A 16,913-nucleotide genomic window follows, 5' to 3' on the forward strand; every position below is an offset into this window, starting at 1 on the left:
CCTCCTGAGTAGCTGGGACTACAGGCGCCCACCACCACGCCTGGCTAATTTTTTGTATTTTTGGTAGAGATGGAGTTTCACAGTGTTAGCCAGGATGGTCTTGATCTCCTGACCTCGTGATCCTCCTGCCTCGGCCTCCCAAAGTGCTGGGATTACAGACGTGAGCCACCGTGCCTGGCCTTATCTTTTGTATTTTTTTGTTGGTTTGTTTGCTTTTTCAATTTCACTTAGTTCTGCTCTGATCTTGATTATTTCCTTTCTTCTGCTGTATTTGGATTTGGTTTGTCTTGTTTCTCTAGTTCCTTGAGGTGTGACTTTAGATTGTTTGTTTGTGCTCTTTCAGACTTTTTGATGTATATATTTAGGGCTATGAACTTTCCTCTTAGCACCATCTTAGCTGTATCCCAGAGGTTTTGATAGGTTGTGTCATTATTGTCATTCAGTTTGAATAATTTTTTAATTCCCATCTTGATTTCATTTTTGACCCAATGCTCATTCAGGAGCAGGTTATTTAATTTCCATATATTTGCATGGTTTTGAAGCTTCCTTTTGGAGTTGATTTCCAGTTTTATTCCACTGTGGTCTGAGAGAGTGTTTGATATAATTTCAATTTTCTTAAATTTATTGAGGCTCATTTTATGGCCTATTAGATGGTCTGTCTTGGAGAAAGTTCCATGCACTGTTGAATAGAATGTGTATCTGTGGATGTTGGATGAATTGTTCTGTATATATTTATATTTGTTAAGTCCATTTGTTCCAACGCATAGTTTAAATCCATTGTTTTTTTGTTGACTTTCTGTCTCCATGACCTATCTACTGCTGTCAGTGGAGTATTGAAGTCCCCCACTATTATTGTGTTGCGGTCTATCTCATTTCTTTGGTCTATTAGTAATTGTCTTATAATTTTGAGAGCTCCAGTGTTAGGTTTATATATGTTTAGAATTGTGACATTTTCCTGACAGACAAGACCTTTTACCATTATATAATGTCCCTCTTTGTCTCTTTTAACTGCTCTTGCCTTAAAGTTTGTTTTGTCTGATATAAGAATAGTTACCCCTGCTCACTTTTGGTGTCCATTTGCCTGAAATGCCTTTTTCCACCCCTTTACTTTAAGTTTATGTGAGTCCTTATGTGTTAGGTGAGTCTCCTGAAGGCAGCAGAGAGTTGGTTGGTGAGTTCTCATCCATTCTGTCGTTCTGTAACTTTTAAGTGGAGCATTTAGGCCATTTACATTCAATATTAGTATTGAAGTGTGAGGTACCCTTGCATTCATCATGTTCTTTTTTGCCTGTGTACTTTGTTTTGTTTTTTTTTTGTTTTTTGCTTTTGCTTTTTAACTTGTATTTTTATCTTATAGATCTGTGTGATTTATGCTTTAAAAGGTTCTGTCTTGATGTATTTCCAAGATTTGTTTCACGATTTAGAGCTCCTTTTAGCAGTTCTCATAGTGGTGGCTTGGTAATGGCAAATTCTCTCAGCATTTGTTTGTCTGAAAATGACTGTATCTTCCCTTCATATATGATGCTTAGTTTTGTTGGATACAAAATTCTTGGCTGATAAATGTTTTATTTGAGGAGGCTGAATATAGGGCCCCAGTCCCTTTTAGCTTATAGGGATCTGCTGAGAAATCTGCTGTTGATCTGATGGGTTTTCCTTTATTGGTTACCTGGTGCTTCTGTCTCACAGCTCTTAAGATTCTTTCCATTGTCTTAACTTTAGATAATCTGATGACAATGTGCCTAGGCAAAGATCTTTTTGCAATGAATTTCACAGGTATTCTTTGTGCTTCTCGTATTTGGATGTCTAGGTCTCTAGCAACGCCGGGGAGGTTTTCCTTGATTATTCTCCCAAATATGTTTTCCAGGCTTTTAGAATGGTCTTCTTCCTCAGGAACACCATTTATTATAACATAATCCCAGACTTGTTGGAAGCTTTGTTCATATTTTCTTATTCTTTTTTCTTTGTCTTTGTTGGATTGAATGAATTCAAAGACCTTGTCTTTGAGCTCCAAATTTCTTTCTTCTACTTATTCAGTTCTATTGCTGAGACTTTCTAGAGCATTTCGCATTTCTAAAAGTGTATCCAAAGTTTCTAGAATTTTTTATTGTTTTTTCTTTAAGCTATCTATTTCCTTGAATATTTCTCCCTTCACTTCTTGTATCATTTTTTGGATTTCCTTGCACTGGGCTTCGCCTTTCTCTTGTCCCTCCCTGATTAGCTTAATAACTAACCCCCTGAATTCTTTTTTGGGTAAATCAGGGATTTCTTTTTGGTGTGGATCCACTGCTGGTGAACTAGTTTCATTTTTGGGGGGTGTTTAAGAACCTTGTTTTGTCATATTACCAGAATTGGTTTTCTGGTTCCTTCTCATTTGGGTAGGATGTGTCAGAGGAAAGGTCTAGGGCTGAAGGCTGTTGTTCAGATTCTTTTGTCCCACAGGGTGTTCCCTTGATGTAGTGCCCTCCCCATTTTCCTGTGGTTGTGGCTTCCTATGAGCCAAACTGCAGTGATTGTTGTCTCTCTTCTTGGTCTAGCCACCCAGAGAATCCACTCGGCTCTGGGATGCTACTGGGGGTTGTCTGCACAGAGTCCTGTGATGTGAACATGTATGGGTCTCTCAGTCATGGCTACCAGCGCCCATTCCAGTGGAGGTGGCAGAGGGTGCAATGGACTCTGTGAGGGTCCTTAGCTTTGGTGGTTTAACGCTCTATTTTTGTGCTGGTTAGCCTCCTGCCCGGAGGTGGCACTTTCTAGAAAGCATCAGCTGTAGTATTGTGGAAAGGGACCAGCGGTGGGCGTGGCCCTAGAACTCCCAGGATTATGTGCCCTTTGTCTTCCACTACCATGGTGGATAGGGAAGGACCATCAGGTGGGAGCGGGGCTAGGTATGTCTGACCTCAGACTCTCCTTGGGCGGGTCTTGCTACAGTTGCTATGGGTATGGGAGTGAGATTCCCAGGTCACTGGAGTTGTGTCCCTGGGAGGATTATGGCTGCCTCTGCTGAGTCATGCAGGTTGTCAGGGAAGTGGGGGAAAGCCGGCAGTCACAGGACTCACCCAGCATCCAAGCAAACCGAAGGGCTGGTCTCACTTTCACCATGCCTCCCACAACAGCCCCGAGTCTGTTTCCAGGTGGAAGGTGAGACAGTCTTGAAAACTTGCCTGAGGCTTTATGACTCCCAGAGTATTTGGAGTGTCTCCCAGGTCCTGCAGGAGCAGTCTGCTTCCTTTAGAGGGTCTGTTAGTCCTCTCAGGATAGCTGGTTTGTTCTTGCAGTCAATCTGGAGGTGTCCAATAACTCTGTTTCAGCTACTCAACAGACCATCCGTAATGGGATCTGTGCAGCCAGTTCTAGCTGTTGAAAGTCTGGGATCAAGATGTTAGCAGAGGGGTTTCACCTGAGGTCTCTCTCCTTGGCTTGCAGATGCTCCTCTTCTCTCTGGGCCTTTACATGATCTTCCCTCTGTCTTTTATTTTTTTTGTGTGACAGAGTCTCACTCTGTCTGCCAGGCTAGAGTGCAGTGGTGCGACCTCGGCTCACTGCAACCTCTGCCTCCCTGGGTTCAAGTGATTCTCCTGTCTCAACCTCCCAAGTAGCTGGGGATTACTGGCACACACCACCATGCTTGGCTAATTTTTGTATTTTTAGTAGAGACGGGGTTTTGCCATGTTGGCCAGGCTGGTCTTGAGCTCGTGGTCTCAGGTGATCCACCCGCCTTGGCCTCCCAAAGTTCTGGGATTACAGGTGTGAACCGCTGAGCCCAGCCTATTTTTGTATAAATGTTATAGACAAGAAAACTGTAGCAGAAAGTTTGACTTTTCAAAGATGACATGGCAAGAAAGAAATATATCTAGGTGTTTAAAACAGAGATACATTAGGACTGGAATAGAGCAGCTTTTTGCTTCTTTTTGGGGATGCATGAAAGTCCAATACTGACTTCTGCCGCATAATAAGGGGAGGGAGGGAGCTAGCTAATAATTTATTATGTGCTATTTAATTCTAAAATTGTCCTGGTGGCATCCATAGTCAATTTGTTTACATCGTTTATGGATGAAGAGACTGATGAATTATACCCAATTTAACTGGTTCCTCCAACATTTCTTGGTAGTCCATTATCTAGAGGTGAAATACATTTGCCACAACTAATAAAGAACTTGGAGAACTGTATTTTTAAATCTATTGCATCTCCATTACTTGGCTGCATTTTCTTTCGCCTTAGGTACCAGATCCTTTACCTTTATTAAAGTCTAATATGCATATGCTTTGTGGAGTCTCGTGACAAACTGTTGAACTTTGTGTAACCCAGCCAGTCCACATTCACATCTACTGCCTCTACATAGATACTTTATCTCCTAACTCACTCACTGTCTTTAACAAGTTTGCAGTAACTTGAGGGAGATGATGCTTTAGTCTGTTTATGCTGTTATAACAAAATGCTTGAGACTGGGTAATTTATAAAGAACCGAAATTTATTTCTCAGAGTTGAAGGCTGGGAAATCCAAGATACAGGCACTGGCAGGCTCATTGTCTGGTGAAGGCTTCTCTCTGCTTCCAAGATGGCAGCTTGTGGCTGCATCCTCCAGAAGGGAGCAATGATGTGTCCTCACATGGCAGACGTCAGAAGAGCAAGAGAGTTGAATGAAGCCTCTGTTATAGGGGCCTTAATTCCATTCATAAGGGGAGGAGTCCTCATGACCTAATCATCTCTTAAAGAACCCATCTCTTAATACCATCACATTGGCCATTAAGTGTGAACACCTGAATTATGCAGGGGACACAGTCAAGCCATAGCAGATGATCTTGAAAATAAGTTACTGTTAGGCAATGTAATTGCTAAATTACATATTTTCAGAGGTGAAATGTCGGAGTTAGGAGTATGCAGCTCTAAGTCCAAGAGAGGATTAGAGAAAGGCTTCTCAGTGGTGGTGACACTCAGATTTCAACTTGAGTGACAAATAGGATGTACCAGTTACAATGAAGGGAATAGACATTTTAGCTGGAAGGAACAGTCTGTTCAATGATAGAAAGAATTGACGAGGAATGGTGGATTCTGACATTGTTAGAAGATATAGAATGGGTGTGGTGGAAGATTATAGAAAAAAGAAAGAACCAAATGGGAAGAGTCCCTGCATGTCAAATCAGGGAATTTGGAGATTTTTCTACTGAAACTTGAGAGTATTAATGTATTTTAGTAGAGGAGTAAAGTGGTCAGTTTTGAGGTTTAAAGACTCTACCCCTACAGCTAGTGCTGTCATGTGTAGCCACAGACATTATGCCTTGTACAATTCTAGGGGATGCCATTTACCTCTACTGCTGTGTAAATAATGCCCTCTGAAGTTGTGTAACAGGCAGTCCTGCTAGTGGAAGCATGGAAGATAGTTCTAAGAGGTGTTCACGGAGACAGGGAGACTAATGTTAAATGAAAACAAATCCAGACTGAAATAAGTAGGAAGTTTATTTGAAAAGATATAGAGATAGTTCTCTCTCTTGCAGGTAGAGAGAACTCTGCCTATAAGATCTGCAAGTATCTTAAAGGTCAGACAGAAAAAGGCCTTTCTTTTATATGGCAGGGTAAATAAGGCTAGAAAGAACCAGGTTCAGGGAGTAGGACAGAGAACGGTTTTCCTGAGATCAGCTATGATGCTTGGAAGGTGCCTCAGGAGGAGCGGTTCTGCCTTATGCTGCTGGATCAGGCTGGAGTCAACATTCAGGTCCTATGGGGAGGAGAGAAGTTTCAGTTTGGCCAAGTCAAGTAAACTAACATTTTGTTGACCAATGGAGACAAACAATTTAGCTAATCACTTATGAGGCAAAAAATGGAAATTGGAGGATCTGTGTCTGGCCTTGTCCTAAGGAAGCAAGGGGCTATTAACAAATCTTAACTTCTTAGTCACATCGGGAGGACTGGCTCCTTGCAGTAAGTTTTTTCCAGGAACACAAAGGTTAGGAAGATTTTTTCTTTTTTAACTGTTGCTGTTTCCTGGGATTACAGGGATTAAAGTTCAAATCTCTCATGACTTAGCAGACTGATATGAATGTCTAGGGAAAAAGAGTGGTTAGAAATTAAAATATTTACAGTTCCAAACCCAACGTGTTTGTGAGACACGATGAGTATCAACAAAGTGACATGCTTTTCTGGGGAAGAAAACAGAATTAATGTTGTTGTTTTTAGTTTTTCTGGCAAAACTAAATGTCTGCCTCCAACTGTCCCCACAGTAGAGCCCCTTTCTCTGGTCTAAATACTTACCTTTTACTCATGGATCTTCTGATACTCTACTCCTCACTATCTTATTAGGGTTGTTTTAAGTACTATAAATTACAATGAATGTAAAGCATTAATAGCATTAAAAGAAAAACTTTAGACAAATTAAATTTAACAGAGTTTAACTGAGCAAAGAACAATTTGCGAATCTGGCAGCCCCGAGAACCAGACAGGTTCAGAATGACTCCAGGTCAGCTATGTGGTCGTATAACATCGCTGGACAAAAAGGAAAGCGACACAGAAACTTTAAGTGAGGGACAGAAACAGCTGGACTGATTACAGCTGGGCGTTTGCCTTATTTGAACTGCTTTGAACAGTTGGCAACTCTTGGCTGGCTGAGACTCAGCTACTTTTTACACAAATAGGTTTCAGTCACCTTACACATCAAATTAAGTCACAGTTCACCATGTATGGAGAAACCTTTAGGCCAAATGCAATTTAACAATACGGAGCTTGGTATACAGTGAGCTCTCAATAATTGTTACACCTGCTTTTGCTTTTTTTTCGTTCTTTTCCTTGCTGTAGCTGAACAAGAAATATGTTGTCAATAAGTATGCAGACCAGCACAGGACCTTATTTAATGCATGGATATGGGAAACAGACTGAAACAAGACAAATCTGATTATTAATTACTGGTCAGTTTCTCTAGAAATGTATTATAAATCCATGTATATAAATGAATGTTCCAAATGCCAAGAAGCATTTCTGCCCCACCTCTTCCCCCTACCTGCCTTTTCTGCAAGGAGAGGGTCCAGGTATGAAGTATTTCTACCACTTATCTAATTGGTATGCTATAACTCATGTAACTTAGAGGTTGTTTTATTCCCCTATCCTTCTTAGAATTCATTGTCTGCAAGTTTCCGGGAGATAACTGGGAAACTCTTTCAACACTCTCCATTCTATTACTTCCAGCAATTACCTGTAATTATATCTCCAGCTAAGACAATTAGTAAATAAATACAAATTCTTTTTTCGTGATTTTTGTTGATGCTATTTAAATTCTAAGAAGCTTTATTAATTTTGGCTGCTTACAATAATTTCTTTCTTTCTCCTCCAACCAAAATTGTTTAGTGCTCTGGTCTCAAAAGCTTGCTTGTTAGTCAATGAATTGCATGCAGTAAGTAAGACTAATATTCTGAAGGAAAAAAACAAACTACCTTAGTGAAACCACTGAGACTACAGGGTGGTAGCAATTATATCTTAACAAAGAAAGGACACTGAAATATTTACTAAATATTTATTTACATTCATAATAACTAAATGTATTAGTTTGACATGCATATATTTATGTATCCATGCATCTGTTGTTGTTTTTTTTCTTGAGAAGAGATTAAAATAAAACAGAGATATACTTATTTGCTCAAATGCTCTGCCTTCAGACATTTCTATATATCCACAAAAACTCCCAGGTAGTCTTACATGTAAATTTTAAATAGCAATTCTCTCAGCAGTCACAACACATGCAATCATGTCCCACCAATTCAAGCCAATAAGATGACATGTATTTAATTTAGACCTTTGCTTGCAAAGTGCAGTTCATGGAAGCAGTAGCTGTATCACTCAGGATCTTGTTAGAAATTTAGAATCTTGGGCTCCACCCTAGGACCCCTGAATCAGAATTTGCACTTTAACAAGAACTCCACATGATGCAAATAAACGCACATACGATTTGAGAAGCTCTGCTCTAGCCCAGGATGTACATTTCAATCACCTTTTAAAAACGCAATTGCCAAGCTTCTGGGCCAGATTTACTGAATGCAAATCTCTGAAGCTGAGTCCCAGGACTTGGTAAAGATTTTTACAGGTGATGTTCATAAAAAGCCAGGACTGGAGATCTAAGGGAATTCTTTAATGCTGTAACAGAGTGACTTCCTCTGACCCTAATTCGCTAAACCACTTGTCTGCACTTTAGAAAAGCAGATTTTGACAAAATAAAGAGGATAGATTCTATGTGTTCTCAGAGGCAAAAATTCAAGAATGGAACATATCTCAGTATACTGGAAGGTTCTCTAAAGTCCATATTTGTATAAACAGTTGCATATTAATAGCCTTTTTGGAAAGGAGAGTTGCTGAGTAGTAAGGAGTCCAAAGTGCTCAGATTTTAATATATCATATATAGAAGATGGGTTAGAGCTGGCTAAGAAAATGTACAGCAAAGTGTCATAAGTCTATTATTATTTTGTTAATAATATGAAAACTAAAACCTAGAATCCATTTATTTATTCATCATTTCTTTTTATGTATTTATTCTGATAAATATTTTATTTTATTGAATGCATCCTAAGTGCGTACCTCTGTGGCAGAAGCTGATATAAGCTGAGCTATAAAAAGTATAAAGATGATGTACAAACACATGCTTTTTAAATTAATTTTTTTAAAAAAATTTTGAGTACATAGTAGGTTTATATCTTTATGGAGTACATGAGATACTTTGATACAAGCAATAAGTAATAATCACATCATGGAAAATGGGGATCTGTCCCCACAAGCATTTGTCCTTTGTGTTACACACAATCTAATTATACTCTTTTAGTTATTTTCAAATGTACAATTAAATTATTATTGGCTATAGTCACCCTATTGTGCTATCAAATACTGTCTTATTTATTCTTTCTAAGTATACATATATTTGTATTCATTAATCATCCCCCACTTCCCCCTTATAGCCTCACTACCCTTTGGTTACCTCTGGTAACCAACCTTCTATTCTCTATCTCCCTGAGTTCAATTGTTTTGAATTTTAGATCCCACAAATAAGTGTTAACATGTGATATTTACCTTTCTGTGCCTGACTTATTTCACTTAACATAATGAACTACATACAGTTCCATCCATATTATTGCAAATGAAAGTATCACTTTTTTTATGTCTGCAAAATCCTCCACTGTGTATAGGTACCACATTGTCTGTATATATCTGTCTATCGATGAACACTTAGGTTGCTTCACAATCTTAGCTATTGTAAACAGTGGTGCAACAAACGTAAGAATTCAGGTATCTCTTCCATATATTGATTACCTTTCTTTTGGTAGGTACCAGTAGTGGGGTCACTGAATCATGGTAGTTCTATTTTTAATTTTTGAGGAACCCCCAAACTGTTCTCCATAGTGGTTGTGATAGTGACGGGGGACAGGAAAATCCCTAAGCAGACAGGGATGGATCCCCAGTGAAACCCAACTTTCAAACCAAGGACAGTTTAAAACCTGAAAACCAAGCTGCCAGTTCCAGATAAAGCCCATGACCAGAGGGAGAACTTCCATCTCCATCTTACCCACTCTCTCTCTACTGGTTCCTTCTGAGTGATGGCTTTTAACCAACCAAATGGTGCTTTTTCCAAGACCACCCATACACCAATCAGCATGCACTCCCCCATTCTGTTTTTTTGTTTATTTGTTTGTTTTGAGACCAAGTTTCGCTCTTGTTGCCCAGGCTGGAGTGCAATGGCACGATCTCAGCTCACTACAACCTCTGCCTCCCGGATTCAAGTGACTCTCCTGCCTCAGCCTCCAGAGTAGCTGGGATTACAGGTGCCCACCACCACACCCGGCTGTTTTTTTGTATTTTTAGTAGAGACAAGGTTTCACCATGTTGACCAGGCTGGTCTCGAACTCCTGACCTCAGGTGACCCACCTGCCTCAGCCACCCAAAGTGTTGGGATTACAGGCGTGAGCCACTACACCCAGCCTGCACTCCCCCGTTCTAAACCCATAAAAATCCTGGACTCAGTTTCACAGATGGCGATCCACTTTCAGGTTCTCTCTTGATGCTGAGAGCTTTCTTTATGTCGCTCAATAAAATTCTCTGCCTTACTCAGTCTCCCATGTCCACATACCTTATTCCTCTTGGTTGCAGGACAAGAACCCAGAACTCGCAAAACTGTGACAGTAAAAGAACAGTAGTGCTCCTGCTCACTGAGCTGCTGGCAGCAGGAGTAAAAGAGCTGTAACACTCCCTCCTGCTGGCTGAACAATGAAAGAGAAGAAGCCGCACGGTACTAATTTACATTTTCACCAACAGGGTACTAGAGTTCTCTTTTCTCCACACCCTTGCCAGCATTTGTTATTGCTTGAATTTTTGGATAAAAGCCATTTTAACTGGGGTGAGATGACATTTCATTGTAGTTTTGACTTGCATTTCTCTAGTGATCAGTGCTGTTGAGTACCTTTTCATATGCCTGTTTGCCATTTGTATGTCTTCTTTTTGAGAAATGTCTGTTCAAATCTTTAGCCCATTTTTTGATCAGATTATTAGATTTTTTCCTATAGAGGTGTTTGAGCTCTTTATATATTCAGGTTATTAATCCCTTGTCAGATGGGTTATTTGCAAATATTTTCTCCCATTCCATGGGACTTCATCTCACTGTGTTGATTATTCCTGTGATGTGCAGAAGCTTTTTAACTTGATGTGATTCCATTTGTTCATTTTTGCTTGGTTGCCTGTACTTATGGGATATTACTCAAGAAATTTTTGCCCAGGTTAGTGTCCTGGAGAGCTTCCCCAGTGTTATCTTGTAGTAGTTTCACAGTTTGAGGTCTTAGATTTAAGTCTTTAATCTGCTTTGATTTTTGTATATTGTGAGAGAGAAGGGTAAAGTTCTATTCTTCTTCATACAGATTTCCAGTTTTTCTAGCACCATCTACTGAAGAGATTGCCCTTTCTCCAGTGTATGTTCTTTGGCACCTTTGTCAAAAACAAGTTCACTGTAAGTGTATAAATTTGCTTTTGGGTTATCTGTTCTGTTCAGTTGTTCTATGGATCTGTTTTTCTGCCAGTACCATACTGCTTTGGTTACTATAGCTCTGTAGTGTAATTAGAAGTCATATAGTGTCATTCTTCCAGTTTGTTCTTTTTGCTCAGGATAGCTTTGGCTATTCTGAATCTTTTTGCATGCAAATTCTTAGAGCTACATTCAGATCGATGAGATGAGACAGGGCCATTGCTTGAGTAAAGCTATAATTTTACAAAGAAAAATATTATGGAGAAATAAAGTAGTCCTTATTTTACTTCTCTCTTCTCTGCCATTAAGAATAATACACACGGCTGGTCACAGTGGCTCACACCTGTAATTCCAGCACATTGGGAGGCCGAGGTGGGCAGATCACGAGGTCAGGAGATCGAGACCATCCTGGCTAACACGGTGAAACCCCATCTCTACTAAAAATACAAAAAATTAGCCAGGTGTGGTGGCGAGCACCTGTAGTCCCAGCTACTTGGGAGGCTGAGGCAGGAGAATGGTGTGAATCCAGGAGGCAGAGTTTGTAGTGAGCGGAGATTGCGCCACTGCACTCCAGCCTGGGTGACAGAGTGAGACTCTGTCTCAAAAAAAAAAAAAAAAGCATAATACACACTAACAGAAAGGGTACATGAAACATTACATACAATGAATTAAAACCCAAAAAGGAAATAAGTTGTTAACAGAACATATAGTTATTGTTAATTAAGTCATGCCTGCAAAATTACCTGGCAGTGAATGGGAAGAACTTGCAGGTGTGTTCCTAGAAATATTATAAACATGGAGAATGTTACCTTCACTTGAAAAGTAGCACTTGCCTTATGGTTTTATCTACCAGTACCTTGCCTTTTTCACTGTACCATGGAATATTCCCTCAATATTGTTTAACTGAATTTTCTTGACAAACTCTTTTGTTACAAACAGCACAAAATATCTTCTAACCTAGTTGCACTGAAAACATATTAATTTTAAATTAAAATATATCACTTGTGAGTTCTTACATATATTATTAATTCTGAGTTCTATTCAGTGGTTACCAGTTTCTGCACGTTCAGGAGCACCAGTTTTGTGTAGCTCTTCCCAACTCTGGGTTCAACAATCCCATTGGTTAAAATTGGTCATAATGGGAGCATGGGAAATTAGTAAATACTACAATTGAGGGTCTTTTTTTTTTTTTGAGATACGGTTTATTAACGTATCATTGGACATTCCTGATGAATGTATTGGTGAAGATCTATAAAAAATGCACTGCAGGAAAAATATAAATTCAAGTAAACCTAAAAATTGTTTAATTTTTATAGTCTTTTTCATTACCAGTCTTTTTTTTTTTTTTTTCAGTTGCTATCATTCTAAAAAGATCTTAATAGTTTTCCTGGATATAATACTGGAATAGCCCCCTTAGTTCTTCTAACTCCATGGACTGTCTATTTCTGAACACTATATAAACTGACTCATTCACTATATATTATTTTGTGTGTGGCATCTTTTGTTAAATGTGAAATTTATTTATACTGTTGCATGAAACTGAAATTTATTCATTTTCATTACTATAAAATATACTCCATAATATGCTATAATTTATTTTTTATTTACTATTTATAGACATATTAATTATATCCTGTTTGAGGATATTATGATTGCACATATATATGCATTTCTATTCAAGATTCCTAAGACTGAAATATCTGGGTCAAAGAATATGTGTATGTTCAATTTCATCAAATACTACTGAAGAGTTTTCCAAAGTGGCTGTAAAAATTTATATTCCCATCAGCAATGTATGAGGTTTGAGATACTCCACATTTTCATAAACACTTGACATTGCCAGTCTTTTTAATTGTAGTCATTTTGATGTATGTATAGTGGAGTCTCATTAGGTGCTAATTTGTTTTCCTCCAATGAGTAAGGAGGGTAAGTACTTTTTCAATACTCATTGGCTCTTAGGATGTGCTTCTTTTTTGGAATTCCTCTTCAAGTTTTTGTTTTTGTTTTGTTTTGCCAAGATTTCACTATTTTTTCTATTGATTTCTAGAAATTCTTTATTTATTTTGAAAATGAGCCTTCAGTTGGATAGAAGTATGAAATCATGTTCCAATTTGTCTATTTGTCTTTTCACTCTTTTAATGGAATATTTTTATTAACAGAATTATTTCAATTTTATCACAGTTAAATCAATGCTTTTATACTACAAGATCTTTACCTAAACCAAGTTCATAAAAATTATATTTTATGTTATCTTCTAATAGCTTCTGGAAACTTTTTTATCTTTCTTGTTTGGATCTAATTTCATCTGGAATTTACGTTTATGTATGAACTAGGAGTCAGGTCAGTTCCTCATCACCTGCCACACATATGCGCGTGCGCGCGCGCACACACACACACACACACACACACACACACACACACATAACTAGGTGTTCCAGCACTATTTTTTGAATGGATAATCTTACCCTATAACCCTGAAGTATGTACTTTTTTATAGTTCAAAAGTTTGTATATGTATGGACTTGTTTCTAGTATATCTATTCTAAATCATTGGTCTATTTATGTATCCTAACACTAATATCATGACCTAATTAATGTAGTTTATAGTAAGTCTTGATTGATGACATACTGTGTCTTCTCTATGTGTTCATCTTTAACATCGTCTTAGTTATTGCTGGATGCTTAGTTTACATGTATATATTAGAAATAGCTTGCCAATTTACATACATATACCTGAGATTTTGAAAAGGATTATATCGAATCTATTATATTGACCCTTCTCATCAATGAATACTGTATAATCTCAATTTATTTAGGTCTTCTATAAATCTCTTAAAAATGTTTTAGACTTTTAATATATCCTTAGATTTGGCTTGCTCATGTTTTGTTTAAGATTGTTAAAGCTGTTTGCATGGGAAATACTACCTGTAATTGTCCTTTTGTAATGTTATTTGTTAGGTTTTGATATCAAGATTACACAGATCTCACAAAACATCATGGTAAGTATTCCATTCCAATTTTTTCTCTAGAATAATTTTTGCAAGATTAATGTCATGTCTTTAGCTGTTAGAAATCACCAAACTTCTGGTAGAAAACATCTGAGCATGGAGTTTCTTTTGGGGAAGGTTTTGAATAATGTATACAATTTCTTTCATAGGTATAACTAATCTGATTTTCTTTCTTCTGTGGGGGGAGGTAAGTTTGATGAGTTGTATTCTTTATAGGATTTTTCTCCATGCCAACCAAATGTATAGCCATAAAGTTTTCACCTTTTCCTTGTAGTATTGTTTTCAGTTTCTAAATTTCTTTTCTTTATTATTTCTCTTATTTTCTTTGGGTTAATATTCTGTTCTTTGTCGAACTCCTTGATTCAGATGCTTAGATTATTGATTGTCATTTGTAATATATACACCTAAGTGTATAATTTTCTCTGTAGGCATGTATTTAGCTATATTCCATAAATTTTCATATGTAGTATTTTCATTATTATTTGGTTCAAAATATTTTCTACTTTTCATTACGATTTCTTCATTGACTCATGGGTTGTTTAAAAGTGCATTTTTAAATTTCCAAATGTAAGAGAATTTTTCAGTTATCTTTTTTATTATTTCTAACATTATTCCACTGTGGTCAGGAAACATATTTAGTGTGATTTGAGCCCTTCTAAATCTGCTAAGACTTGCTTTATCACCTACAATATTTTAATTTCAGTAAATATTTTACATGCATTTAATAAGAATGAGTGTTCTAGAGCTTTGTATGTGGTTATTATATTGTATGTAGTCAATTAGGTCAAATTTGTTAAATATATTGAAGTATTCTACAGTCTTAGTGACTTTTTTGGTCTTGTTCTTTGTGTTACTGAGAGAAATGTGCTGAAGTTTTCCACTTTTAAATGTAGAGTTGTACATTTCTTCTTCTACTAATAATTTATTTTATCATAAACCTCCTTGACAAAAAATGTTACCTGAAGAAATTAGTTGTTAAAACCAATAGCTTGTAATGCAGATCTTTTACTTTCAATCTTATATCCATAAAATATAATGTTCTACTTATATCTTTATTGATACAATATGATGGACAGAAATGACCAGGTTCCTGCTCCTACTCACTGCAGCCTCACCATTGCATTTAATAGAAACTAATCAAGAGATTTGCAAGCTGGAAGACCCTGGATTCAGGGCCACTGTTGGAGGATAGCATTGATGAATAGCAGACAAGAGCTCAGATTTTGTTACTCACGCCATGCATAAAATAGCCATGGTACCACCACTGACCCACGGGCCATACATCCTAACTGCAGGTGAAGTATCCATGTGAAAATAAACTTACTTTGGCTGCTACTACAACACTAAAACTATAAATTGAGAAAAAATATTTATAGTTCTTAGGCATGAGGAAAACCTTGAGTATCAGATTGAATCAACTGATTTCCTCAAAGACAGGGCCTATGCCTTATGGATCATTTTAGCTTTGGCACTAATTTTTCTATTTGGCTTTGATAACAGTTGATAAATATTTGTCGAAGGAAACTCTTGGTCTTGCTTGAACAGAGAGAGAAGAACAATAAGTCATGTTTCAGTGAGGCTAGAAATCCATGACAGCACAGCTAGGTCTCCAAGGCTTCAGCAGTATCAAATACAATCACATTTTCCCTGGTAGAATACAAAACCACAAGACAGAAAAGGCTTTTTACAGCAGGATCACCTCTCCTATGACTATTGTCTTCCTATGTCATAGATCATTGGAGGAAAAGCCCTGGAAACTGGATCACCTTGCCTAAGATAAATCTGAGTTTCTCAATGATTCTTTTTTTCTTTCTCCTCCTCTTCTCCTGGTGTCCAAACCTAAAATGGCTTCCCTGCTGATTATCCTCCAAAGGCAGGCATCCATTCTCCAGAATCACTAACTAAGTTCCAACAGAACAAGGCTATATCTAATTTGGAGCCCCACAGATTAGTCTTCATTGCAGCATATTTGCAGAGATAATTATTTTAAGAGTAATATGCCCTTTAAAAAGCACACTGGTTATGTCTTCAGTTCTTAAGAAGAAAATTAAGTTTGAACATAAATGAGTTCAGGAATCAAGTCTCTGTGCCCTTATATACTGGGCTAGTTACATGAAACTTGTAAGAGAGGAACTTCCGTTAGCTGTTAAATATTTGGGGTCTTTCTGACACAATGCAGTATCCCAAGTACACATAAGAGAATTTTGTTATAGATTTGTCAAGGCCCAAAGGGTAAAGATCTGTAATGGACACCAGTATACCAATATCTGTAAGTTTAGCTATGATCTCTCAGCAGAAATGATGGGCTGGACATAATACCCTAGCAGGACAAATGAGTAAAGTCAGTTAGGGTGCCAAATCATTTTCATAGACCAAGATAGATGGTATTCATCCTGCCCTTTCAAGGGGCTTCCTATAATTCTTGGTGTTTGTTTGTTTTTGAGGCAGGGTCTCTCTCTGTTGCCCAGGCTGGGGTTCAGTGGCACAATCTCAGCTCACTGCAACCTCTGCTTCCTTAGTTCAAGCTATTCTCCTGCCTCAGCCTCCTCAGTAGCTGGGACTACAGGCACACGCCACCACACCCAGCTAATTTGCATATTTTTAGTAGAGATGAGGTTTCACCATGTTGGCCAGGCTGGTCTCTAACTCCAGGCCTCAAGTGATCCACCCACCTTGGCCTCCTGAAGTGCCGGGATTAAAGGCATGAGCCACTGTACCCAGCCACTTCTATTTTTAAGTCATTAGTGGAAATAATTCAAAGAACAGGAATTGCCATAACCTTTCCTGAAGAATTACCTCTTTCAGAGAAACACCGACCACTTCCTTTGATGTATAATTGTCTCATCTGTGTTTGGCCGCTGGCTGCAGCAAAATCTATAAGACCTTCTTATAAAGGAGTTGCATTCCACCCAACAGGTGGTCTTGA

General features: G+C 38.0%; 1 long non-coding RNA gene across 2 annotated transcripts in view; it reads left to right on the top strand.

Annotated features, from left to right (window-relative positions):
* Window positions 1–15,278, top strand: part of LOC131384592 (uncharacterized) — a 244,446-nt gene extending 229,168 nt beyond the window's left edge. For both annotated transcript variants that reach the window (XR_009215597.1, XR_009215598.1), the window contains 4 exons: window positions 10,115–10,253; window positions 10,876–10,964; window positions 13,938–13,978; window positions 15,118–15,278. This is a non-coding gene — a long non-coding RNA (uncharacterized LOC131384592). The remainder of the gene's footprint in view (window positions 1–10,114; window positions 10,254–10,875; window positions 10,965–13,937; window positions 13,979–15,117) is intronic.
* The last annotated feature ends 1,635 nt before the right edge of the window (window positions 15,279–16,913 follow it).

The sequence above is a fragment of the Hylobates moloch genome, unplaced genomic scaffold (assembly GCF_009828535.3).
Source record: "Hylobates moloch isolate HMO894 unplaced genomic scaffold, HMol_V3 SCAFFOLD_11, whole genome shotgun sequence".
NCBI lineage: Eukaryota > Metazoa > Chordata > Mammalia > Primates > Hylobatidae > Hylobates > Hylobates moloch.